Source organism: Dendropsophus ebraccatus, chromosome 3, assembly GCF_027789765.1.
Source record: "Dendropsophus ebraccatus isolate aDenEbr1 chromosome 3, aDenEbr1.pat, whole genome shotgun sequence".
NCBI lineage: Eukaryota > Metazoa > Chordata > Amphibia > Anura > Hylidae > Dendropsophus > Dendropsophus ebraccatus.
The window spans coordinates 20,586,192-20,613,877 of NC_091456.1; the positions used below are offsets into that span (position 1 = coordinate 20,586,192).

The window sequence follows — 27,686 nt, forward strand, 5'->3', positions numbered from 1 at the left end:
CTGCTTTAAATAGTGTTTTGACTGGTGTATATATAGCTGTATTGTAGATAGGCCCCTTAGTAAATGCAGCCAAGGAAAAGGGGGCAGGTCTTTATTTAAGACTGGTGCACTCATACGCCAGTCTTCATAAATGTCCCCCATAGTGTATGTATAGTAAAAAACTTATATAAATATGTATACTATAGCTATATTTACACCAGCCAGACTACTGCTTTTAGAGCGGTGTGATGGTTAGTAACCTAAAGACCTGCAAACAATGGAGTGTGGGGCAGCATATCAGAAGAAGGCTGGTGTTTGCTAAATAAATGTACAGTGGTACCTTGGTTTAAGAGTAACTTGGATTAAGAGCATTTTGCAAGAAGAGCTCACGGTTTTTCAAAAATTGTGACTTGGTTTAAGAGCATTGCTTTGGTTTAAGAGCTCCCTGTACTGGGTGGAAGGGGGAGTGGAGGAGGGGCATGGTCTGCATAGCGGGGTCTACAGCACTATACTCTGACCCAGGAAGTCTCCCTCACCTTCCAAATCAATCAATCAATTTCAAACGGCTCCCCTTCAGCCAATCAGTGCTGAAGAGGAGCACTGATTGGCTGAAGAGGAGCCGTTTGAAATTCCCGGCTCATCTCTTCAGCCAATCAGTGCGCTGAAGAGGGGAGCCGGGGATGTCCGAAGCCCTGCTGCGCGGAACAGGTAACGTATGTTCTTGGCCGCGGCGGTGGGGGCGATCGCGGCGGCGGCGGGGGCGATCGGAACAGCGACGGGGGGGGCGATCGGAGCGGCGGCGGTGGGGGCCATCGGAGCGGCGACAGGGGGGGCCATCGGAGCTGCGGCTGGGGGCCATCGGAGCGGCGGCGGTGGGGGCCATCGGAGCGGCGACGGGGGGGCCATCGGAGCTGCGGCTGGGGGCCATCGGAGCGGCGGCGGGGGGGGCCATCGGAGCGGCGGGGGTGGCAATCAGGGCTGGGCTGCGGGGGGCGGGCCGGGCTGCGGGCGTATGATCGCAAAACGATTTTTCCGTACGATATATCGTACCGTCTAAACGCTGATCGTTATAAAAAAAAGAATCGTTATTTTGAAATCGTTAATCGTACGATCGGGCCAATAATCGCCTCGTGTAAACTTAGCATAATGGTGCATTTACACAGACAGATTTATCTGACAGATCTTTGAAGTCAAAACCAGGAGCAGACTATAAACAGGGATCAGGTCATAAAGGAAAGACTGGGATCTATTCTCTTTTTAAATCCTTTCCTGGCTTTGGCTTCCAGAATCTGTCAAATAAATCTTTCTGTGTAAACACACCCTGATGCTAAGTTTACACAAGGCGATTATTGGCCCGATCGTACCATTAACGATTTTGAAGTAACGATTTTTTTTTTTATAACGATCAGCATTTAGATGGAACGATATATTGTACAGAAAATTTGTTTTGTGATCGTTTTGCCATCGCTTAAGCCTATCTCACACATAGGTAAAATCAGTGAACGATCGGCGAATTTTTTGCGAACGACGATTTAAGAACATGTTAAAAGATCAAAATGAACGATTTATCGATCGTTCGGCGCGTTTACACGTACGATTATCGTTCGAATTTGATCGTTATCGCGAAAATTCGCCAGATAATCGTTCCGTGTAAACGTAGCATTACACCTGGGGATGATTTAACTTTGAGTCAGACTTGTATTTTCTCATGCTGTCAAAATCAAGAAATGTCAGGTCCACCATTTATGTATATTGCGTAAAAGTGTGGAAGTAAGCATCAAATCGTTGTTTGTTATGGTACCTTTACACGGAACGATTATCGTTCGAATTTTCGCAATAACGATCGCATTTGAGTGATAATCAACTTGTGTAAACACAGCGAACGATCAAGTGACGAGCAAAAAATCGTTCATTTTGATCTTTCAACATGTTCTCACATCACCGTTGGTCGTTCGCTAAAAATACGCAGATCGTTCTGTGTAAACAGTCTTTCAAAAATTCACCCTATGTGTGAGATGGGCTTAAGCGATCTTAAAAACGATTGCAATAACAATTTTTCTAACAAATTTTCTGATTATTTAATTATCTAAACGCTGATTGTTATAAAAACCAAATTGTTGCTTCAAAATTGTTAAACGATCGATTGCCCGAACTATCGCTTCGTGTAAACGGACCATTAGACTATATTACTAATAGTGTTACTTGTATTTAGTTCAGTTTAGTTCATAAGCTGGTTTAGTGCTGGTGCATAAAAGAATTTGTACATGGACCATCACAAACCATAGAAATAATAAAAAAAAACATATGGTAGATCTGATGTAAGAGTTTAGCAACTTTACTTATACAACACAAGTATACAGACTGAAAAGAATACACCACTTCCTGCAGGATATACAGCAGCTGATAAGTACAGGAAAACTTGAAATTTTTTGATAAAAGTAAATTACAAATCTACATAACATTCTGACAGCAGTTGATTTAAAAGAAAAACATTTTCCCCTTTAAAGAGTCTGGTGAACCTGACTTTGAACACTGGTTAACTTGACAGCCTGATATTAGCATGCAGATGGAGGAGAACAGTGGTTAGATCCATGACAGGAAACAGAAACCGTTTCAGGAGCAGAGCAGTAATTCAGTTCCCTAGCAACACAATGTGACTGTCGGCAGGAGTAGCCATGCAATCAGGGAGAGGTGAGTAACACCCATCAAACGTGTATATTGCTGTGCCACAGGAGAGCAACAAAGATTATAGCTGTGCTGGATCTGTCACATGACAGACATCAATAGCGCCTCATTGGCTTTAAAGGGATCTGTCAACTATTAATCTCTCACAGCAGCCAGCATGGTTAGGTAGTATAAAGTGGAATAAATGCAATTATCCCTATGTCCTAAATACAGTGGTACCTTGGTTTAAGAGTAACTTGGATTGAGAGCGTTTTGCAAGAAGAGCTCACAGTTTTTCACAATTGTGACTTGGTTTAACCTCTTAATGACGCATGGATGGTATACCCGTCATGCGGCCGTTAAGAGTAAACAGAGAGGGCTCCCGCGCGTGAGCCCTCTCTGCAGCGCGCGGTCCCCGGTTGCTAAGTGCAGCCAGGGACCGCGTGTATTTGCCGATCGCCGCGGCCGGCTAATTAACTATTCAAATGCTGCTGTCAAAGCTGACAGCTGCATTTGAATAGCAGCTGTGCCCCCTCTCCCTGGTGTCCAGTGGGGGATCTCCCCCCCGCGATGCGATCGCGGAGGGGAGATCCGTTCTAATGAGCCGGCCGGGGCTCAGCGTCGGAATGACGCTGATCCCGGCTCGGCAATCTATTCAGATGGTCTGCAGCAGACCATTATAATAGAGCACCGATCTGATGGATCATTGCTCTATTATATACACAGGATTGATCTCAATCTGAGATCAGTTCTGTGTATATAGAAGTCCCCCAGGGGGCTTCATATTACTGTAAGGGAAAGTTAAAAAAAGTGTTTTATTAATAAAAAAATCCCCTCCACTAATAAAAGTCTGAATCACCCCCCTTTTCCCATTTTACAAATAAAAATAAATAAATAAATAAACATGTTTGCTATCGCCGTGTGCGTAATCGCCCGAACTATTAAATATCACATTCCTGATCTCGCACGGTAAACGGTATAAGCGCAAAAAAAATCCCAAAGTGCAAAATTGCGCATTTTTGGTCGCATCAAATACAGAAAAAATGTAATATAAAGCGATCAAAAAGTCGCATATGCACAATCAAGGTACCGATAGAAAGAACACATCATGGCGCAAAAAATTACACCTGACACAGCCCCATAGACCAAAGGATAAAAGCGCTATAAGCCTGGGAATAGAGCGATTTTAAGGAACGTATATTTGTTAACAATGATTTTAATTTTTTACAGGCCATCAGATACAATAAAAGTTATACATGTTACATATTGTTTTAATCGTAATGACTTGAGGAACATATATAACAACTAAGTTTTTCCATAGGACACACGGCGTAAAAATGAAGCCCCCTCAAAGAAAAATAATTGCGTTTTTTTTTTTCAATTTCACTGCGCATATAATTTTTTTCTGGTTTCGCAGCATATTTTATGGAAAAATTCAGCCTGTCATTGCGAAGTACAATTAGTGACGCAAAAAATAAGGGCTCATGTGGGTCTGTAGGTGTAAAATGCAAGTGCTATGGCCTTTTAAGCACATGGAGGAAAAAACGAAAATGCAAAAACGAAAATTAGCACGGTCCTTAAAGGGTTAAGAGCATTGCTTTAGTTTAAGAGCTCCCTGTACCTGGTGGGAGGAGGAGTGGGGGAGGGGCATGGTCTACAGTCCTGTACTCTGACCCAGGAAGTTTCCCCTCACCTTCCAAATCATAGCAGATCCACTTCAGCCTCTCCTGAGTAGTATTGTGGATAGGAGACACTGTTGTTTCATCTCTCTTTCTCTAGTTTACCTATGTATATGAATATATAGATGTGTTTGCTGTGCAAAGTAGGAGCAGATCGAGCCAGTGGTGGGCGGACACTACAAGACAGAGACGGGTACCTGACAGTTAGCACTGAGGTGCTGTGCATGCTGGGAGATGTAGTTTTCCAGTTCGATGCCATGATGTAAAACAAGGTGCCATGATGTAAAACTATGCAGCAGTGTAATATTAAGATATCCTAAACCACTGAAGAAAACAGAGATATGTCATATATAGGAGCACATCAGCAAATATAGAGAAAATCCAAGAATAAGTTTGTAATGTAAACCACAATTACAAAAAACACTGAAAAATAGCAAAGGAAAACAACTGGCCCTTATATCTTAGCCACTCAGAAGTCGCCCCCGCATCATGTAGGACATTACAGTGAAGCTGCTGAGCCAAATCTACTTTACACCAATGTTATATATAACTCCTCTGGTCTCTGATTGGCCATTTATGCCAGGAGTTGGAGTCGGAATCAGGAGTCAAAGTCGCTGATAAAATTCAGGAGTCAGAGTGTGCTGTGTGCTGCAATGTACAGTATAGTTCAGCTTTTTTGGTGGAATAAGTAATAGAGGCTCCTCACATATATGAACATAACCTAAGTGAGTATATTTTCTGCGTGTCCTGCTGCCGTGGGTCTTTGACTTTAGTATTGTTTTCTATAGCCATGTTCCCCATGTTAATAATAATGGAGCAAAAAATATCCAAGAATATTAATGAACAAGTGTAAAAGTGATGACTAAATTGTAGGTTACTTAAATAGCATTTATTGATTCAACTACGCAGACAGCTAAGAGCTTCACCTTCTGTGAACCTCCAGTAATATACAATACTCTGCAAAGACGGGACTACGCTTTCATTTTTTGTTTACTCAGTTTTTATGGAAACTAGTATTCTTTCAATGTCTGAAAAAACACCAAAGCTTTAGAAATAAATTAAGGCATTCAACGGGCGTCAAAATAATATATGTGTCATCAATTTGCGCTTGTCATTTAGCCAACAGCGGCTGTTATTTTACTTTCTTCACACAAAGTCTTTTTAATTCACTGTCCTTTCACCGTCTTTTATACTAAATTCAATGGACACTTTAAAAAAAAGACACTGTGTTCTCAGGGTACTCGGTGACGCTCTAACACTGTCCCTGGCACGATGATTGCTTTAGGTTCCCTTCAGAAGTACTGATTATATAGATCAATGCAGTACATATGTACTGCATTGATCCCTATGATCAATTGAGCTGTTGTCAAGGTGTAGGCAGGGAGATATAGTCAGTTGAATTCTTGGGTAGAGGGTACAACAGGAACAGGAAGTCCTTTACAGAATATAGGCTAGACAGGAAGAGAAGACAACAGAAAAGGCAAAATGAAAGCATAAAAGACCATCGAAGGTTAGTAAAATAACTTTATTTACCAAAACATGTTAAAGAGAGACAAATCTAATCTGCTGATATGTCCGTATTGCGTTTCTATGCAGTTTGTAGTTTGATCCCAAGGCTAGTAAGGTAGTTTGGTGTACTGGGGTGGGGGTGGATCAGTACGCTGGATTGCGGTAGACCCGCCCCCAGTGCACCAAACCACCTTACTAGCCTCAAGATTAAACCACAAACTGCACGGAAATGGCTCCGAGGGTGAAAGTAAGAAACTTACCATAATCCTTAGTGCCCCGTGCACAAAAAGGACATATCAGCAGGTTAGATTTGTCTGACCTGCTGATAGCTTCCCTTTAATTTATTAGATATCTAAAAATCAGTTTCATTGTTGGAAAGCTTCTTTAAGAGCTTAACACAGTGCCTACATCTCTTTGAGAGACAGAAGGCAATTTAAAAAGACTCTTTAAATGTCTACAGCAATCTGGCAGGCATGGTGGCAGATCGGTGTAAATATGAAGATGTGTAACATCTGTAGTTACACTTTGTTATGAATGACGGCCACATGGGTGCTGACAAGTACAAATATATTTTAATACATTACACATGCTATGCATGCAAACATTGGGGAAAAACTATGGAAAACATTTCTCTGGGAGAACAATGTGTTTCACAGCAAGATAACCCTAAATGCACTACAGAAGATTAAAAGAGTATTCCAAGGTAAAATAACTTGTTCCTTATCCACGATTATTTTATCTAGGATCCCGACCTCAGTACCGCCCCCAGTGATTTCCGTATTGGCCACGGGTGTATTCATTTGTATGGAGCCGTCGGAAAGAGCTGAGTGCTGTACTTGGGTCTCTCCAGTGGCACCATTCATTCTCTATTTAGACTCCGGAGAGAGCTGAGTACAGCACTCGACTCTTTCTGATGGTTCCATAGACATCAATTGAGCCGCGGGTCACGTGCCATATCCGCGGCTCTATTCAAAACAAAGGAAGCACAGTCCAATACTAAGATCGCGGTGGGGGGGGGGGGAGGACCAGAAGTCGTACAGCCGCAATTTCTTACTTGTCCCCTATTCTGTGGATGGGGACAAGTAATTTTATCCTGGAATACCCCTTTATGATTTCGGCTGTGTTAACATTGTGTTAAGTAATAACTGTCCCTCGAGCCAGGGGACAGACAGGTTGTGGGAGTTTTTCATCAGGTACTTCCAAAATCCTGTATGTAAACTGTCAACAACATCCAGAGAAACATATCACATAGATCTAGGTGTAGTACTAATATTCTCTTTTTATATATGCAGTATTATAGAAGTACATATAGGAAGTATGTGAAGCACAAAAAATATATAAAAAGATTAAGTGTTGGGGACAGTGGGGAAGAGAATTAATGGAATTTAGATCCCATAACACTATTTGGCAATGAGACCTCTGCAGCTGTGTGGGAAGAACTACTTCTTTCTATACAGGTCAGTGGAGGGAGACAGGAAAAATGAGCTGTAGTTACTAGGGGGTTAGTAATTGCCAGACTGCAATGCATCCTGGGAAATACAGCTGCTTCCTGGTTACTTGATCACACTGGTGCCTGTCCACAGAAAGTAAAGAAACCAGAACTCCAGAGGAAAAAAAAGGCTAAATGTGTGAAAAAGACGCTGGAGATCAGCTATATTCATATGAGTAGTGTTAGAATAGTGCTGTGTATTACACCAGAGCTTTATTGTATTTCTTTCTATTTCATGGGATAACCCCTTTAATCTTCACTTCCCTTTTCCATGTTCTCAGCTTTTAGATCTGGATCTGTGTGACATACGAATGATGAGCAGAAATCTAAAGCTTTTAACACCATATCCAACACTACATGCATAGATTTTAACAGTTTCTGCGCAGTGAGAGCTTTATCAGTGTCATTGATACCAAGAGGAGTCGAAAGAGAGAGAGTGAGAGAAGAGCTTCTAAATGACCTGGTGAGAGAAAAACCCCCATGGATGCTAACAATGATAGCTAACAACTGTGTTTTTTCTCGGAGAGCCAAAGTCAGAGCTTATGTAATACTGCTCACATTTGGGCATATGTGCTGGAAAGTTGGTGAGATTTTGGCATAGACAGGGCCACTATGGTGTAGGTATATATTTTATATTACTGCAATCTTTGCAGCACAGATGAACAACATACTGCATAGTATTAAAGGGGTTATCCAAGCTGAGAAGAGCAAAGATTCATCTTAAAAATGATGAGTAGCGATGAGCACAACTCGAGCATGTCGACATTTCAATAATGGGGCTTTGATGCAGCCATGGGCCATAGGTTGTATCCATGTTTTCCCAGACTCCCTAGGGCGCCATCCAGCTTCTTAATCCCCTTGTATTCTATTGCCACAAGATCTGACCTAAGCATGCTTGATTCTGATAGTATATTAGAAAATTGTGTAAGTTTTCTTCAATTGAAATCATGAAGGTTGTGGGTAATAAGGAGGCTCTGTTGTATTGTATATTACAGATGCGCTAATGTGTTGTGGTATGCAAGAAAGGGGTCTGTGGAGCCTCAGTTGCGAGTCTCAAAACACAGGAATAGCTAGATATCCCTCCAGTTAAGGAAACCTGTTGCCAATGGGTGACTCCCAGTGGGGAGATCACCAAACCACCCTGATACGTAGCTTCTTAAGTTCCACTTAAGGGTGGACCCCATGGTGTTTTCCTATTTGTGTCCCAATATTCACAACCGAGTGGGACTTAACGGACTATGTATCAGAAAGGTTTGGTGATCTCCCCACTGGGAGGAATCCATTGGCAACAGGTTTCCTTCCCTGGAGGGATATCTGGATATACCCGTGTTTTGAGACTCGGAACTGACCCCCACGTACCCCTTTTTTGCATATTCAAAATTCAAATTTTATAGGCAATGTATCAATGGAGACTCTTAATTGTTTTTTTGCTTTTTTTGCTGATCTCCTTGAGATTAGTGATTGTTGTATGTTAATGTGTTATGGTGGCACATTGACGGGGCTTGTAGTAGTCAGAAAACAGAAATATGAACATCTTACTGCTCATTGTGGATCCATGCAACCGTCCATCTGCAAACCCATTATATGCCGACAAGTCATTATTATTCTTATTTGAATATTTTGCACTTTCCAATTTTCTTTAATTATATTTGTATAATATTGTATTCATTTAAATTATTTAACGTAATCTGCAAATTAAAGTATGTGTCAGAAAAGAAAAAGTGAGCCTTAGGCTTATTCATATAGTGCCACAAGGGACTGGCTGAAAAAAAATATATATTTTTTTTAAGTGAACTTATCTCAGAAGGTTTTGTTCTGCAGGAACATTTTTTAAGTTGGAGGCTACTATTGTTATTACCTTTTCCTCATGGGCCAAGTACACAGCACCAGCAGACTTCATGCAAGCGTTCACTAAGTGAATGGGGAAAATTTTGCAATTGTAAGGAGGCTCTATTAGCCTGTTGGGCACTCGGATACAAGATGAGATAAATAGAACGGGTCCAAAGACGGGCTACAAAAATGATGGAGGGTGTACACTGTACGGCATAAAACATATCAGGGGAGACTTAAAGCGACTCTGTACCCACAATCTGACCCCCCAAACCGCTTGTACCTTCAGATAGCTGCTTTTAATCCAAGATCTGTCCTGCGGTCCGTTCGGCAGGTGATGCAATTATTGTCATAAAAATAACTTTTAATCCAGCAGTGCTCACATTTACTGCTGTTTGAGCTTTGCACAGGTGTATTAACGATCCAGCCCATGTTCATTATACACACAGGTGGGGAATAGTTAGCAATCTGCCTGAATCATTCCTAATACTGAGGAGGGTGGGGAGGAAGGACAGAGAGGTGGTGCCTGCCTAATGCATATGCAAATGTAAGCCCCGGCCGTTAGACACAGCGCTGCTGGATTAAAAGTTATTTTTATGACAATAATTGCATCCCCTGCCGAACGGACCCCAGGACAGATCTTGGATTAAAAGCAGCTATCTGAAGGTACAAGTGGTTTGGGGGGTCAGATTGTGGGCCCAGAGTCGCTTTAATAATTAAAAAAAAACAACTCAAGAAGAAGAGGACACAGTGAGAGGGAAAGATCAGGACAGTGCTGACATCAGAGGAGAGAGCCTGGTGATGTAGCTGTAAAATTAACTCTTTGTTGTCTTGTTTTGGTGCCTTATCTCCCTCCACCCATAGAGAACCATGAAGACAGGGGGAGAGCTTCAAACTGCTTTTTCATGATAAAAATGCATTTTTCATCTAATAAACCCAGTTAAAAAGTTTCTTAAAATCCCCTGTAGTATTGATTTCTTAAAAAAAAAAAAAAATTAACGACAGTGACACTTTTATAAAATATATAAAATGCTGCCTGTTTCTTAATTTATTAAAGGAGTTGTCCGCACAAAGATCTTTTTTGAGATATGCCTGCCGATGGGTTGCTTGAAAATAATAAAGTAAACTTATCTCCCTGGCTCCCGCACTGCTGCTGATGTCCTACTGCTTCATCCCCGCTGTGCCGCTGCTTGTGGGCATATTTCAAAACAGACCCCTGCCTGGACAACTCCTTTAATGTGTTCTAATAAAGTGTGTGGAATAGCAGCTGTCAGTGTACACATTGTATAAAAATATGGCCTTAAGTCCAACCCTGAAATTACGTTCATTTGTTTTATACAATGTGTGATTGGCAGATGTGTTTCCATTGAAGAATAAAAACCTATTATTACATTTTAAAAAGGCAGCTTTTTATACTGTTTTTACGACCATTTTTTGCTTTAATTTAAAAGGGTAGTTCACCAACAAAATTTCTTTCAAATCAACTGGTGTCAGAAAGTGCCAGAGATTTACTTCTATTTAAAAATCTCAGGTCTTCCAGTACTTATTAGCTGCTGTATGTCCTGCAGGAATTGGTGTATTCTCACCAGTCTGACACAGTATTAAAGGATGATGAGGTGCACTACTGAGTATACGAAGTGGATGCCTGTGAACGTCATTCAGACCACGAACCTTCCATGTAGATATAGATGATAATCCACGGCACTCCAGTACGGTGAAAAAACTTAAAATTTATTCGAAAAGTGAATTACATAGTACAACACAGCAAGACACGACGTTTCGGCGGGTTAATCGCCATTTTCAAGTGCCCTTGAAAATGGCAGGTAACCCGCCGAAACGTCGTGTCTTGCTGTGTTGTACTATGTAATTCACTTTTCGAATAAATTTTAAGTTTTTTCACCGTACTGGAGTGCCGTGGATTATCATCTATATCCAGTCTGACACAGTGCTCTCTATTGCCACCTCTGTCTGTGACAGAAACTGTCAAGAGCAGTAGCAAATCTCCATAGAAAAAACCTCTCCTGCTCTCCAGACTGGAAAGAATACCACTTCCTGTAGGACATACAGCAGCTGATAAGTACTGGAAGACTTGAGATTTTTTAATAGAAGTAAATTACAAATTTTGAGTGACCTACCCATTTAAAGTAGAATAAAACAGCACTAGCCATGTCTTTATTTCCTGAGAAGTCTATACAGTATATTACCGTTAAGCTCAGTTAAGTATTGGATCTTATGTGCCTTCTCAATGAATGTGATTGTAGGCAAACAATTTAGGAAATTGGAGCACGGCTATACATAAGTACTTTAAGTTTTTTTATTTGTGCCACCTAGGTCTGCAATCTACTGGGTTGCACAGCCTATACATTATGGTCTGATTCTTTCATTAAAAAAGTCAAGTAGTTCTTATGCAATGGGGCAACACTAAAGTAGAATTTATTAGGATGTGAAATAGTATTTCTTTAGATCACTCCATATTCTATTCATTTGGTCAATCACACTCCAGTGCCACCTCATTGAACTCAGCTTTGTAGTGGTTCTGTTATGCCAATAGCTGCTGCTGGAAACCTTGGGGGGGGGGGGGGGGGGGGGGACAATGAGCCCTAATGCTTGGCCCACCCAGCTTTTCTTACCAACTTGACTCTAAGCGATAGGGGACAACTTGGTGATAGCCCCTTCCTACACCACAGGCGAATACACAAAACATAGACAAGATAATCAAACAAATACTGGTAGTCAACAAGCCAAGGAACAAAACCAATGGAGCAGCAAAACACAAAGTTTGAACCAGAAAAATGGTCAAATTGCAAAAGCAGAGGGTCAGGATAATCAAGAGGAAACGCTAACACACTCAAGAGACTAATAGCAAGCAATGGTGTCTGGACTGGAGAACTGTTTATGGCAGGGATGGGCAACCTTCAGCCCTTCCGCTGTTGAAAAAATACAATTCTTATTATACCTGGACAGCCAAAGGTAAATTGTAGTTTTGCAACAGCTAAAAGGCCAAAAGTCCAGAGCGTGATTGGACCAGCCACACAGAACACAGATTGACAAAGGGATGAGAGACAAAGGCAACCGTCCATCACCACTTAGGGTGGTATTACACGGGCCGAGCAGGGCCCGATAATACCTGTAAACGAGCAGCGATCTGCTAGATCGTTGCTCGTTTACTGGGTCTATTACACGGCCCGATAATCGTTTGACAAGAGCTGCAAGGACATCGTTACCGATGTCCTTGCAGCCCTTGCTAAACTGGCATACATTACCGACGTTCCAGGGCTGCTCCTGCCGTCCGCTTCTCCAGGGGTCCCGTGCGCGCTCTAGCTTCACAGCGGCCTGTCAGCTGGTAGGCCGCTCAGCCAATCACAGGCCGGGACCGCCGCGGCCTGTGATTGGCTGAGCGGCCTATCAGCTGACAGGCCTCTGTGAAGCTAGAGCGCGCGCAGGACCCCGGGAGAAGCGGACGTCAGGAGCAGCCCTGGAACGTGGATGGGTAATGTATATCGTTAGTCGCCGGCCAGGCACCGCTATTACACGCAGCGGTGCGCGGTCGGCGCCCGACGAAAATAGGGTCTAACCTATACCAACGGTCAGCCGATGATCGTTGTCATCGGCTGATCGTTGCATTTATTACATGGAGCGATAATCGGCCGAATCGGGCCAATTCGGACGATTATCGTTCCGTGTAATAGTACGCTTAGACTAAACTATCTGCAGCCGAGGACGAGGCTAGCAGAAACCAAGATAGGTGTGTTGGAAACCTGTCATTCACCACCCAAGTACTGAAATAAAACAAAGCTTAGACTGGTCATAATGAAACATCAAATTCAGGCACTGAGTCATGCTATCTCTATTCTTCTTTCTTCTTTGCACTCTCTTCTCACCCACTCAGAGCAGGTATTATATACCCTGTAGGAGGTTCTCACATGGGGAGAGGAAGTGTAGTCACACTTAGTAGTGAGTCTTAGTATGGTTCCCGTACAGAGAGGACGCAAGCCAGAACGGTCCCTACAGTAGTCATGTTGGGCCCTGGCTTATGCCAGGTCCCCTGTTAGAGGACAAGTCCAGTGTAGTCTAGTCTTCAGACACACATGGGAAACAAGGACACTCTTTTCTTGAAAGCAGCACTTCTACACACTATGCAGTGCTAAGCACTCACAGAGACGACAAGTCAGGGATCATCCCAGCCCACGCCGAGAATAAGTCTAAAGGTGCAGGACAGTATCCTGAAGCAAAAGAAACTGATCCGGAAAGAGCAAAGTTGCTAGAAGCCTCGCAGTGCGGGTGTAATCAGAGAAGTCTGACGAAGCTGCACCCAGGTGACAAAGCCTGGGGCTTGTGTCTAGGACGGGTCCCCCGACACTGGTGGGCAATAGGTGGTGCAAAGACAAAGATCAAAACACGGCACAAGTATTCTCTCTACTATCAAGTATTCTACTTATTCTACTTCTAATGGTCTGGCAGAGCACAGCACAGTTGTGACTTTCTCGACATCCTCCTCTCTACTGCTCTGCACTTACTCTCTACTTCTCAACACGCAACCAAGCCAGCACGGCTATTCTACCTCTCAAGCTTTCATCGACACAGTAAACGCACCTTCCTTGGGTCTTCTCCCCTTTCTGTGGGTGGCGGAACCGGTAGTTCGGGTAGGTCACAACTCCACTCCAGACCACCGTGATAAGTATCCCCCTCACAGCCCGGCAGCTCACCGACCACAGGAGAAAGGGTATAGCCAGCCTTCCTAAAATAAAGCAGGTGTGCCACCATACCTGTGTGCCCAACCGGAACTGGCGTCACAACAACCTAACATCTGGTTGAAGCTATATCCTGACCAACCACTACTGTAGTGGCGTCACACAGCACCATCTAGCAAGTGACCGGTCGAGTCTCACAACGGGGCTGCGCCACATATACCTAAAGATAAATAAACCATCTTAAGATCCATCCTTCATATTATCCATCTAAAAGACAGTTGTAGCCCTATATTATATAAAGGTATAATAAAGGCGAGATCTCACAGTGTTATCAAAACGGCCGAGGCACAAGGCGAGGGCACCAAGGTCGAGTAACCGCTTTAAGCTTCCGAATTTATGATTAAAGGTGAACCATTGCTCATTCACTCCTATCACATGTACCATGAACAGTTTAATTTGCATATAAAATCATAGGGGGAGCTTTATGAAAGGGTGTAAATATACACCTGGTGTAAACTGCCCACAGCAACCAATCACAGCTCAGCTTTCAGCTCTGGTAGGATAAAAGAGGATCTGTGATTGGTTGCTGTGGGCAGTTTACGCCAGGTGTATATTTACACCCTTTCATAAATCTCCCCCATAGTCTTTACGTTGTATAGTGGTAAAACGTAGTAAGACAATCGCTTTATCAAAAAAAGGTGGAAATCATTTCTAGGTGTGAATGATTAATTTTGTACAACTTTCTTATTTGTCATTTTGCACATTCAGGCTATGTTCAAACAGGGGTAAAATACGGATGTAAATTTAAGGTGAAAGTACGGCTGTGTTTTCAGTATAATAATGCATTCCATTAAAGTCAGTGGGATACGAAAAGTGACCATCCAAATAATAAACATTGTTTACGACCTGCTTTTACCAAATACAGCCGTTTTTAGCTTTTATTTTACTGTGTGTGAACCTAGCGTCACACAGGGTAGTGTTTGTAATGGTTCTCATTTTAGCAATAATCTGTATCTGTAAATGGCCCTTAAAAATGTTGTCTGGAATAATTTCTTAATTAGCCATAATTAAGTGCTGAGGAGGAGACTAAGAGACATAACGTCCTCCTCGGCACCCCATGTGCAATAGGAACATAGCAGGTTAGATTCATTAGATGGTTCCTCTTTGATGGTGTGTATACGAGCCAGCCTGCAGTCTGCAACATAGACTTTTCTGCTGACCGGCCATTTCCTGCAAGAAAAGTCAAAATAAAATACCAGCACTGCTACTTTAACTTCATATTTGTTTCTCTTCTGCTGTTTTTGGAGAAGTAAAAATACATTTCATTGTCTTGGTGGTGATGAATTACTAACAAAATATATTTTATAGTTGTTTACTTGCGTTGCTTGACCGTATATTTATGGGCTAACAGCTTGATGACCGTACATCAAGTTCTTACTTCGCAATTCATATATCACCCACATGCTGTACATAAAGTAGACCTTGTTGAATTGATTATCGATATCCACTTTACTGCTGACACAAAGAAAAAGGAATTCTGTTTTACTTCCTGATAAACTAGATTTTAATAAACCGGCAGGACAAAATATATGGATTTTGTCATAAAAACAAATCTCGATTCACTGCATGAGTTGTGGGCAGAGTGTGTGCCATTCATTGCAGCTATATTACAGTGCGGCTTCACTATCTACAGCCTGGTGCTGCAATGCTTGACACTTGGTGAGAATCTCATTAGGATGACTGTCAGATAAAATATACTGGGATTCACTTATTTTGTTTTCATAAATCAAAAAACCTAAGCAAATGTGTTTTTTTTAGTTCAATATTAAAACAACACTTTTTTGTATGTGCAATATTTGCTATTCTGTTGCACCTGCAGATTATGCTTTACTGGCAGAAACGTAGGCTCCAAAGTCGTACATTGCTGTCATTGCAGGGCGCTAGATAGAGTTTATTTTCTTGTCATACACAGTGTTATACCTGTTCCTACTGGGCCCCATTAAACTAGGAGTGAAATCTCTACCAATTGGAAAGTAAACCCTAGCGATGTCATCAGTATCTTTTATGGGAATGACCACATGTGCTGCCACTTTTCTTTTGTAAATGGGGACCAAGACCCCCACCCCCACAATGTTTGTGATGTTCCATTTCCCATTTAGACATTCATGTCATATCCAGTCCATATGCTACAAAAATCTTTTTTTCAAACTATGATTTTAAAGGACAATGCATATATATGCATATATATATATATATATATATATATATATATATATATATATATATATATAAATGTTACCTTGGTTTAAGAGTAATTTTGACTGAGACCGCTTTGCAAGAAGAGCTCACAGTTTTTCAAAATTGTAACTTGCTTCGGTTTATGAGCTCCCTGTACTTGGTGGGAGGGCGAGGGGCATGGTCTGCACAGCGGGGTCTACAGCACTGTACTCTGACCCAGGAAGTCTCCTTCACCTTCCAAATCATTCCTGCTATAATGTACCTGCACTTACACTCACATTCACATTGCTGTATAGGAAAGTTTCTGTCAGTGTCCTCCTGCACAGCTCTGTAATTCTCTGTGATTCTGATTGGTCCATGCTAAACACACCCCCTTCCCCACTGCTGTTATGTGACCACACAGCCCTCTGACAGCAGCCCTGCTTCTCTATTCTAGCCTGCTGTACTACGCTACTGTAATATGGAGATCTGCAGTTCCATCCTGTATCTACAAACTGCTGCTGTTTTTCAAGTTTATGCAGTTACTATACATTATACTCCACATGCTGATTGCTGCACTGCACAGTAACTTATAATATCACATATTTAGCTGTTTCTCATTGTTTGTTTTATTTGTTTTACCTGTTATTTAGAATATAAAATCATTATTTTTGGGGTGTGGAACCAATTTTCTGCATTTCAATGCTGTGGTTTAAGAGTCATTTGGATTACAAGCACAGTCCCGGAACGAATTATGCAAGGCACCACTATATACATATATATATATATATATATATATATAATTATACAAAAATCGAAAACAAGGCTTCAGCTAAAATTCATAATTTAATTTTCACATAAAAATTTAAAAACAACATATATCACATAATTAAAAAAAATTGCAAAAGATTACAAAATGGCGTCCTACAAACACACCGCTTCTACTCATAAAATACTACGTTAAAAATGCATAATGTCTAATTTTAACCTAGTATTTGATGAGTAGAAGCGGTGTGTTTGTAGGACGCCATTTTGTAATCTTTTGCAATTTTTTTGAATTATGTGATATATGTTGTTTTTAAATTTTTATGTGAAAATTAAATTATGAATTTCAGCTGAAGCCTTGTTTTCGCTCTTTTTGTATATTATAATTTTTAACATAATAGGCTTTTTATTGGATATTTTGTATTGGGTCAAGAGAGATATGGGTATAAAGGAATAGACCCATAATTGACAATTAATTGCTAATACCCATTAGAACGTGTGTTTATATATATATATATATATATATATATATATACGAATTATCCAAGGCACCACTGTGTATATATATATATATATATATATATATTGGGCCTCAAGTATTGCTGTATATCCATGATTGAGGGTAGGCACTGAAGGAGTAGCAGCACTCACCAGGTGTAACTGAAAGGTCGTTTATTTGCACATTTGCAAAAAACGATACACAGCGGGAGTATCCACTAAGACAACGGCTGTTTCGGGCAGACTTGCTTCTTCAGGCCTAGTGGAAACCTGAGGAGGTGCTCATTAATCCTCTACATTACAGAGTAGCAAAGCGAAGATGATCTTGCTAAGTTCATTATAGCCTATGGAAGGGGGAGGGGTCAAGGGGGATGAGTGAGCAGGAACAGGAGACAAACATCTGTACAGTTTGGAGACTGGGCGCATAAAACACTAGAATCAGAGGTCAGAAAGCTTAGTGCTGCTCTGAGAACTTGGTGAGATAAGATTGCAGGATTATGTGCTGCTTAGGCCTTATTCACACGTTCCGTAATTTACGGATCCGTATTTCCGTATCCGAGTTAGTGCACATTGAAGTCTATTGGGCTATTCACACGATCAGTAGCAGAAATGGATGAAAATCAATCCGTAAAAAAAAAAGGACATGTCCTAGTGCGGACCGGGTGCGGACCCAGATTTTTTCACGGATGCTCTCATTGACATCAATTGTCTACGGATTGTTTGCGGATTGCAACATGTTTGGCATCCGTATTTCCGTAGAAAAATATGGATAACTCATGCTCCTATTGTGCACAGCAGTATATAGAAGTGCTGGGATCTATAGTTCTCCGGATCTCCGGGCGGACAGCTGACGGAATTCCGCGGACATTTTCCGCGAGAATTCCTCAGTCTGAACCTGCGGCTGCATCAGACCCCCTCCTGCGGCTGCATCAGACCCCCTCCTGCGGCTGCATCAGACCCCCTCCTGCGGCTGCATCAGACCCCCTCCTGCGGCGGCATCAGACCCCCTCTGCGGCATCATCAGACCTCCTCTGCGGCGGCATCAGACCCCCTCCTGCATCATCAGACCCCCTCTGCGGCATCAGACCCCCTCCGGCGGCATCAGACCCCCTCCGGCGGCATCAGACCCCCTCCTGCGGCATCATCAGACCCCTCCTGCGGTAAGGATGCGATCTCCTATGCGATCCTCCTGTGCCGTTCTGCCTTCAGTGCTCTTAATTGATTCATTGATACTTTCCTAACCACATAGTAAACACCAATTTATTGAGCTAATTGGTAATGATGATTGGCAGCTGGGCTACAAAGGTACAAGTACCAATTACCTCAATAAATTGGGGTGTTGATTGTAAACACCCCAATTTATTGAGGTAATTGGTACTTGTACCTTTGTAGCCCAGCTGCCAATCATCATTACCAATTAGCTCAATAAATTGGTGTTTACTATGTGGTTAGGAAAGTATCAATGAATCAATTAAGAGCACTGAAGGCAGAACGGCACAGGAGGATCGCATAGGAGATCGCATCCTTACCGCAGGAGGGGTCTGATGATGCCGCAGGAGGGGGTCTGATGCCGCCGCAGAGGAGGTCTGATGATGCCGCAGGAGGGGGTCTGATGCCGCAGAGGGGGTCGGTCCGATGCCGCCGCAGGAGGGGGTCTGATGCAGCCGCAGGAGGGGGTCTGATGCAGCCGCAGGAGGGGGTCTGATGCAGCCGCAGGAGGGGGTCTGATGCAGCCGCAGAGGGGGTCTGATGCCACAGAGGGGGTCTGCCATTCATTCACTGCTCAGTTGAAGTCTGGTCCAGCAACGGATGGAATACGGATGGAATACGGATGTCCAATCCGCAATTTCTCACGGGTTGTTTCAGGACCAGAAAAAAATACTGAACGTGTGCATAAGGCCTTAGGGCTGCCTTTTCCCCTCTCTGTGCTCACTCATTCCCCTCGGCCCCTCCCCCCTCCATAGCCCCTAATGGACACAGAAAAGCTGCTCCTTCTGAAGTGAGTGGGGGAGGCTGCAAAACAGCTTTTTTGAGCAGAGAAAGAAACTCTTCTGCTTAATAAAATCTATTACAGAGTTTCTTAAAATCACTTGTACTAAAATCACTTATACTTATTGATTGACAATTAACTGACAGTCGCTCTTTAACTCCTGCTGTGTATCAGTTTTTGCATGTATAAAAATAAACTACCTTTCAGTTACATCTGGCGAGTGCCGCTATTTCTTCATTGCCTACTGTCACTCATGGATATACATCTCAGTGAGCAGAGCACAATCTGAGTCAACCGATTTACTCCTAGCGGATAGCACACTACCCTGCGATAGGCATGTTTCTGTAGAGAACAGAATCTATTCCAGCATTGCTAGATTACCTATTCTATCTCTATATTATTTTTGCAATTTTGTTGTATATGCTCACCACCTTTACATTTTTTTAAAAACACAATGACGACATAAATTGGGATCACTGCGCCCTATAAAGGAAAAAAGAACAATATAAATAGTATGGAGCATGTAATGTTGATTTCGGTTTTAACAAATTGTGGATATCTCCTATTGGTCGGTATGAATTTCTGCTGCCTTTGTTTTCTGTAAATCACACATCCATTCTCTTACCTTTTATACGTTACACACTCCATTGAGTACCACTGAACCCACAATACGGCCTTGGGCAAGATTAGAAATGGCCAGGATTACCCCTGTACTTATTACCTCTATAATGGTTAGTGTTGGCGCTGTGAGGGGAATGAAGATGTTTGCCAGGGAGAGCTGACAGAGGGAGGAGAGGTGAAGAGAGGAGTGATTTGTAGGCTTTCTGTAAGGGCCAGATTGATAGCCTCATGAGAGCTGAAATAGCTGACAGGAAGTAGCTTCTTCTTTTCTTTTTATGTTTATGACTGAAAGCAAGAAAAATCTGAAGCACAAATAGCTGAGCCAACAAGATAATGACTGCAAATAAGGCTTCGGCATTACAATCACATTTTCATTTTTGACTATGTTACTTCTTAAAGGGGTACTCCAGCAAAAATCTTTTTCTTTCAAATCAACTGATTTCAGAAAATTATATAGATTTGTAATTTACTTCTATTTAAAAATCTCAAGTCTTCCAATACGTATCAGCTGCTATATGTCCTGCAGGAAGTGGTGTTTTGTTTCCAGTCTGACACAGTGCTCTCTGCTGCCACCTCTGTCCGAAAAAGAAACTGTCCAGAGCAGGAGCAAATCCCCATAGAAAACCTCTCCTGCTGTGGACAGAGGTGGCAGCAGAGAGCACTGTGTCAGACTGGAAAGAATACACCACTTCCTGCAAGACATTTAGCAGCTCTGATAAGTACTGGAAAACAGGAGATTTTTTTTTTTTTTTTGGCTAAGATGTTTTATTAGTGCCATTTTTAATTTTTAATGTATGGAACATGCAAAAAGTTGCGGGCAGGCGACAAAAGCAGTATGTTTGCATTTCATTACAATAATAGGAGCCATTTAACAATATGTAAAGTTATATAATTACTTAGAGTACAATAAAGAATCATTAGAAAACCTTAGAAAAACTGTTCTAACAAACAGTATCACCTCAAACATAGTATATGTGTTAGATATATATACTAATACTATCAATAAAGCATAACAACGTATCTTGTAATAGAAGAAAAACAAAGATTAAGGCCTTATTCACACGTTCCGTAATTTACGGATCCGTATTTCCGGATCCGAGTTAGTGCACATTGAAGTCTATTGGGCTATTCACACGATCAGTAGCAGAAATGGATGAAAATCAATCCGTAAAAAAAAAGGACATGTCCTAGTGCGGACCGGGTGCGGACCCATTTTTTTTTGCGGATCCTCTCATTGAAATCAATTGGTTACGGATTGTTTACGGATTGTAACATGTTGGCATCCGTATTTCCGCAAAAAAATCCGGATGAAGTGCATTGAAAAGCAATGAGTAGTAAAAAAATGGAATTACGGAAATACGGATGGAATACGGATGTCCAATCCGCAATTTCTCACGGGTTGTTTCAGGACCAGAAAAACATACTGAACGTGTGCATAAGGCCTAAGTAAGTTGTAGTGCTCCCAGGGTACCTCTTTGAGCGGTCATGCAATACCAGTCATTGTCTTTAAACTGATTCACAATAGGTTTTCTCTCTCTTCATTAGTGAAGTCATGAATTAGGAATTGTTTCCATTTAGTCATAAACATTTTTGTTAATTTTGTTCCCAATGAAATAGATCCTCTAAAGCGACTCTGTACCCACAATCTGACCCGCCCCCCCCCCAAACCGCTTGTACCTTCAGATAGCTGCGTTTAATCTAAGATCTGTCCTGCGGTGCGTTTGGGCAGGTCATGCAGTTATTGACCTAAAAATCAACTTTTAAACTGGCAGCCCTGTGCCCTACGGGAGTTGGGGGTTGTGTATGCATTAGGCTGGCACACCCCCTCTCTGTCCCTCCTTCCTGTCCTCCTCATCATTAGGAATGCACCAGGCAGATTGCCTAGTATTCGTCAGCTGTGTCAGCCCGGCACATGGGCTGGATCGTTAAGACACCTGTGCAAATGTACAGCATGGAGAAAATGTTCCAGTGGCATTCCTAATGATGAGGAGGGTGGGGAGAAGGGACAGAGGGGTGGTGTAAAGTTAGGGCTCAGATACTCCCGTTGGGCATGGGGCTGTAAGTTTAAAAGTTGTTTTTTAGGATAATAACTGCATCACCTGCCGAACGGACCCCAGGACAGATCTTGGATTAAAAGCAGCTATTTGAAGGTACAAGCGGTTTGGAGGGGTCAGATTGTGGGTACAGAGTCACTTCAAGGTAGATATTATTTCGGATATAGAAGGTATAGTGTCTAGCAACCAGTGTCTTAGTAAACATTTTAGGGAAACCAATAATGTTAGGTGAATTCCTTTTGAAGAGATGAAATGGTTCATATAGGTAGCAGAATCGTCTTTACTGAAATGAAAAAGATAGCTAAGACAGAGAAGAGGTATTGCTTGACCCCATGTGGATAGGACCAAGCACAATGATCCAAATCTGCCTTAGGAAGTGCACATTTTGGGCAACTTGTCAGGTAATGGGCAGGTGAAGTAGAAGAAGAAAAGTTAACATGAGATTTTTAAATAGAAGTAAATTACAAATCTATATATCTTTCTGAAACCAGTCAATTTGAATTAAAAAGATTTTACCTCTTTAACTCTCTTTAACTAATATGAAACATTTATAAACCTAGTGGACATGTTATTATAACCACCCATTTAAAGGGGTTTTCAAGGGAAGTAAACTGTAGTAACCTGCCGCCACCACTACACAACGTACAGAGCTGAGGTCTCCAGCTCTGTACACTGTGTTTATTTCTGGCACTTCATCTGTACAGAACTGCTGATCTACCTTTGCTGGGTGTCGGCACCTCATCAATCAGGTATTGATCCTGCGGATAAGCCATCAATGAATTTTTCCTGGAAAACACCTATAACAATCTATTCAGCTAGCTTGTGCATACTGTATATACGGGGACAGCTGTCCATTGACACCATAAGACCCATATAATGTACTGTCATACAGTGTATAAAGGACAGTATGGTGGCAGAATAACAGTTGCATACTTTGGCAGGATAACACTTCTAGTATGATGCTCAGATAACAATGCTGTATAGTTTCCCCACAGCCATATATAGCAAAAAGAATATACTGTACAGGGCTTTAATAGGTTGTCCAGGCAGGACTCTTTTAACTGCATGGGTTGAATGAAGATGTACTTACTTCCCTGGTTCCCATAATACCACTTGTATCAGCCCACCCCAGTCCTCATTGTTCAACCGCTTTGGGTTTGGGGACGGGATGTACCAGGCCTGCTCAGCCAGTCCGGCAGCACACCAGTTGCAAAGTAAATACATGATATTTTTCATCCCCCCCCCCCCCCCCTGGCCATACGTAAAGGTTTTTCGTTTGAGGTATAAACTGGCAAACAGGTATGCCAACACATACAGCAGTGTACTCATGGAAGGCCCATTGAGTTTAATGGACTTAGTTATTAACTACATTTGACATATAAGGTACAAACACACACACCTGATCCACAGTAGATTTCACGATGCGAATTCGAAGTAAAATCCGCTGCGGACCCTTTTTCAATGGGAATAAATACTCGTAGTGGGATTGACATTCCGCTGTGTGTATGTAAGTGACAGCCCCCTTAACCCCCTAAATTGCTGAGAGCCATAATAGGCAGTACCACCTAACTGATCGGCACCTACGTACTAGTAGCTCCAGTGAAGTCCATACTGATCCTAGAGAACATATTAGTCACCTGACTTTTTCAACTGCATACAGTCCACAGTTTGAGGCTATCACAGCAACAATACGCAAATATCTACCCATACTATTTCAGGATGACTTATGTGATAAAATCCTGTCACAAGGCGTTAGATATGTTGCTAAGAGGGGATTAACCCTAGGCAACATTCTGTCCCCCTCTGCATTACCCCAGACATTGGCCACACATAGCGGCTCAGCGTGGTTGAGAACCATTGGATTCCATAAGTGTGCCGCTTCGAGGTGTCCAATGTGTTTTTTCACAACAAAACAATCCACTTTCACTTCCTACACCACGGGACGTAGCTTCAAGATACGGAGGTTTTTAAATTGTGATACTACATACACTGTGTATCTAGCACACTGTACTACCTGTAGATTACAGTATGTAGGCTCGTCCAAAAGGAAACTTAAAATCCGATTTTCTGAACACCTCCGTGACATTCGCTCTGTTGATCCACCCTTTGGAGGTTCCAGAGCCATGTCAGGGTTGTCCAGACATTTTCATCAGTGTCATGAGGGTGATACTAGTTCACTCACTATACAGGCCATCGAAAGGGTGGACAAACCGAAAAGGGGTGGAGATTGGGTCCAAATGCTACGCAAGAGGGAGGCATATTGGATCTTACATCTCGCAACCCGCTTTCCGAAGGGCATGAACCAAAAAACAGACCTAATGTTTATTTACTAATTTACTTATTTACCTGCCTTGTTTTTTGTTTGGTTCAGTATTATTTATTTGTTTATTTATAATGTGTATCACGTGGTTCCTCCATTTTGGCCCCCTTGCTCTTTTTTCCCCGCCCGGGGGTGGGGCCCGGATGGAGGAGGTACACTTTTGTTATGTATAAAGGTATTGAATGTTCAAATACACACCAGCCATGATTAAGGAGGGTTGCCTCCGCAACGCGTCGGCGCGGTTTTAATGTTTTTTGTTACTTTTTAAGCTGTACCAATAAAAACGCATATACTTTTTAAGGAGCTGTGGATACCCCTTGTTTTTGACACAGCCCCCTTAACCCCCCGCCGGCCGGAGCATACATTACCTGCTCCACGCTCCCGCTTGCTTTGGGGGCTCCTGGCTGGACGTCCTGGTCAGACAATCAGTGCGCTGCCCCGCCAAAGCCTTTGATTGGCTGAGCGGGATGTCCAGACACCTGGAGCCCTGAAGCAAGCCGAAGCGGGGAGCAGGTAATGTATGCTATGAGTATCTATTCTCATTGAAAATGACCGCCAAGGGATCCGTGTGTGCATGGAATAATGAATTATTTATTCACATGATAATTTTTTTGCACCGCCACACCAAACAATGACCATTGTCGGTGCGGCATGTGCATGGAATGGGCGGCATTCCATTGATTTCAATGCATTGCTGCCCATGCTGAAAAGAACAGCTGCTGTTTTCATTGAAAACAGCGGCCGTTCATTTAAAAAATACGGCATGTGAACATAACCTAAATATGTAAAATGATAAATCACGTAGTAATAGCCTCATACAAAAGGGTAACGATTAGAGATGAACCCAACTGGATCATTCTTGAGTCAGATTGTTCAGCATATGAAAAACGGTGGCCGAAGACGTTGGATGCAGCCTTAGGAGTCCGGAGAAACCATAATCTCGAGTTGTGCTCATCTCTAGTAACAATACAACAACAGTGCTATACAACGTCTAACTCATACATAAGTGAATAAATGTTAAGATTTGTTTGGTCAGCTGGGGTGGCTTTTGTGACCTCTGTCCTCACATTACTTGTGCCCTACTATCAGTGTCCTCCACATAGAGAGACTATCTAGCTTATTTCTCAGCGGCAAGAACTGTAAACTCCCTGAGCTGGGATCCTGTCACCATCTCTGAGCACAGGAAGGCTGATGAAATGTAGCTCACAATTGCAGCAGTACTCCCATGTGTTCCCAGTGATGGCTCTAACAGCCTCGGTCCGCGGTTCTCTCGATAACTTTCTGCTCTATGCTCACAAAGCCCCTAAGACTGGAAGATAAATGTGCGACTCATTAATACAAGGAGATTGTGGCAAAAAGATGCTCCATAAAGACTTTCCACAAAGTACATTATGATGGATTGGGATGCCTTGCAGAACCCTTTAGGCTCCGCTGCTTGAACGTTGTTTATTGCTGTGGTTTTCTTTCATGGAAGATGCACGACCGCTTTTTTTTTTTTTCATTACTCAAAAAAATTCCCGTCTGTGTCTTCTGAAGTAAATATTGATCTGTAATTATCAGTCATATTCACAAATCTTGATAAAACTACTTAAAACCCAGCCAAGCCAATTATGAGCCCATTTGGCCTTTTGTAATAGCGCCTAATAATACCATGTAATTGTGTAATGCCGTGGGTGAATTGTTGTCACTGCGGAAATAAAAATGTTATAATACAGTAATTATTTCATGCTACGACTCAACGCTGCACACTTCTGTTCCGGGGAACGATGACTACAGCATGAGCAATTGCCTATGATTTGATTTAAATTTCTTCCTGTGGATTTTCAGAAAAAAATTTATATATTGGGATAAAGTTACTGAACCTAAATCAAACCGTACATGTCACATAGCTGAATGTATAGCCTGAAGTTGTCTCTCCCAACTCTCCTATAAGCATGTACTGTATTCTTAAATAGGCTTAATTTAAAGGGGTATTCCAGGTTATTTTGATATTAATTCTACTGATTTCTCTTGTAATATAATTAATATATCTCATTGGTTTCTATAATAAATTTTGTCTCTTTCTCTCTATTTTTATGTAAGTCACGTGTTTCTGTGACGTCACCGAACCGGAAGTGTGGGGACTTCCCCGACTCGGCCGGCCTCTTGGTGTTTATGTAGTTAGAAAGCTAGCAGAGCTTTACAAACGGCCTCCCTGCGCACGGGAGGTCACATGACACCCTGTTCCCGGGCGGCCTGTCAGTGTGAAGGGGGTCGCATCCACCTCCTGTATAATCACTAAAACCCTCCACCCCCTGCCAGTATAATCATACCGATGTCTCCCCCGGCCCCCTCCATCCTGTGTATACAGTCCTTTTCAAAGATCTCTCACCCCATCCCCCGGTCTCGGCACCTCTTGCACTCAGCTGACAGTCTCTCTCTCTCTCTCTCTCGCTGTGTGTGAAGCAGGAGAGATTTCTTTCCTGCTCCGTACACAGTTCCTGGCAGCTGAGTTTTATCGGGGCAATTGACAGGCACTGTGTACGGAGCAGGAAAGAAATCTCTCCTGCTTCACACACAGCGAGAGAGAGAGAGAGAGCCTGTCAGCTGAGTGCAAGAGGTGCCGAGACCGGGGGATGGGTTGAGAGATCTTTGAAAAGGACTGTATACACAGGATGGAGGGGGCCGGGGGAGACATCGGTATGATTATACTGGCAGGGGGTGGAGGGTTTTAGTGATTATACAGGAGGTGGATGCGACCCCCTTCACACTGACAGGCCGCCCGGGAACAGGGTGTCATGTGACCTCCCGTGCGCAGGGAGGCCGTTTGTAAAGCTCTGCTAGCTTTCTAACTACATAAACACCAAGAGGCCGGCCGAGTCGGGGAAGTCCCCACACTTCCGGTTCGGTGACGTCACAGAAACACGTGACTTACATAAAAATAGAGAGAAAGAGACAAAATTTATTATAGAAACCAATGAGATATATTAATTATATTACAAGAGAAATCAGTAGAATTAATATCAAAATAACCTGGAATACCCCTTTAAGTTAAGTGTCCCTGTCGTTATAACTTTTAAAATCTAAACCAACAGTAGATGTGATATAAAGCAAAAGTTTGCAATATACATTCATTATTTTTGTTGTTCTCATGCTGTAAAACAAAGCTGTACTTACCAGAAATCCAGGTCCAGTCTCCTGAAGGCAGATTTTCTGACCTGTGCTGATGGAAAAAAACAGACTAAACAGGAATTCCGCCCAGTACAGAGAGTCATGGCTGAGTAGGTTGAGAATCATATTACTGCCTACTCTCTGTGAGCGCTCAGATGGCCTGTGATACATAAGCCTTCCTGTTTACTGTTTCCTGTTTTTTGAGAAAAAAAAGTCAGAAAGTAGCAAGT

At 42.4% G+C, this 27,686-nt stretch overlaps 1 protein-coding gene across 3 annotated transcripts in view; it reads left to right on the forward strand.

Annotated features, from left to right (window-relative positions):
• The window catches only part of ARVCF (ARVCF delta catenin family member), a 543,287-nt gene that overhangs the window by 34,176 nt on the left and 481,425 nt on the right, over window positions 1-27,686 (forward strand). For 2 of the 3 annotated variants that reach the window (XM_069961072.1, XM_069961074.1), the window contains exon 2: window positions 7,602-7,783. The exons of the other annotated variant lie outside the window; for it this stretch is intronic. The gene's annotated coding sequence lies outside the window, so the exon portion shown is untranslated. The remainder of the gene's footprint in view (window positions 1-7,601; window positions 7,784-27,686) is intronic. 3 annotated transcript variants of the gene reach the window in all.